The sequence below is a fragment of the Penaeus monodon genome, chromosome 28, assembly GCF_015228065.2.
Source record: "Penaeus monodon isolate SGIC_2016 chromosome 28, NSTDA_Pmon_1, whole genome shotgun sequence".
In the NCBI taxonomy this organism is placed as follows: domain Eukaryota; kingdom Metazoa; phylum Arthropoda; class Malacostraca; order Decapoda; family Penaeidae; genus Penaeus; species Penaeus monodon.
This window is the reverse complement of record NC_051413.1, coordinates 7,008,550-7,009,220: the sequence shown is the minus strand read 5'-3', so window position 1 is coordinate 7,009,220 and position 671 is coordinate 7,008,550.

Genomic DNA, 671 nt, shown 5'->3' with positions numbered 1-671 from the left:
TTCGGTTTCACCTTATGGGCACTCCAGGAGCAAAACACGGGCGCCCGATATTGAAAACTGATCAGGGCAATTTCGTGAGGGCGGAGACAAGCTTATGGGTTATGTTATGTTTACGGCTGCGGTGGGAGGGGGGGGGTCGGCGTAGGGGGGTGAGGGGATCAGGGGTGGGTGGAGGAAAGGGGGGTGAGGGGATCAGGGGTGGGTGGAGGAAAGGGGGGGTCAGGGGTTGTGGAAAGGGGGAAGGCGAGGTAAGGGCAGGAGGAGGAGGAGAGGAGAAGGGGACTGGAGGAGGGAAGGGAGGAAGGGCAGGAGGAGGAGAGAAGTGGACGGGAAGGAGGGAAGGGAGGGAGGGCAGGAGGAGGAGAGGAGAGGGGGACGATGAGGAGGGAAGGGAGTAAAGGCAGGGGGAGGGAGAACAGAAGGGGTCGGGAAGGAGAGAAGGGAGTAAGGGCAGGGGAGGGAGGGGGAAGGGCGTGGGAAGTACAATAGCAGCGTGAAGAAGTGAGGGAGGGACAGAAGGGAGAGGAGCGAGAGGCGAAAGCGGAACTCGGTCTGTGAAACAAAAGCTCTGCCGGAGTGTGAAGATCCGGCTGTTGTTTGCGGTGAGGGACTTCGTCAAAGCCCAGGTGTGCGCGTGTTCGCACGCACACGTCAACGCACGCACTCGTTCT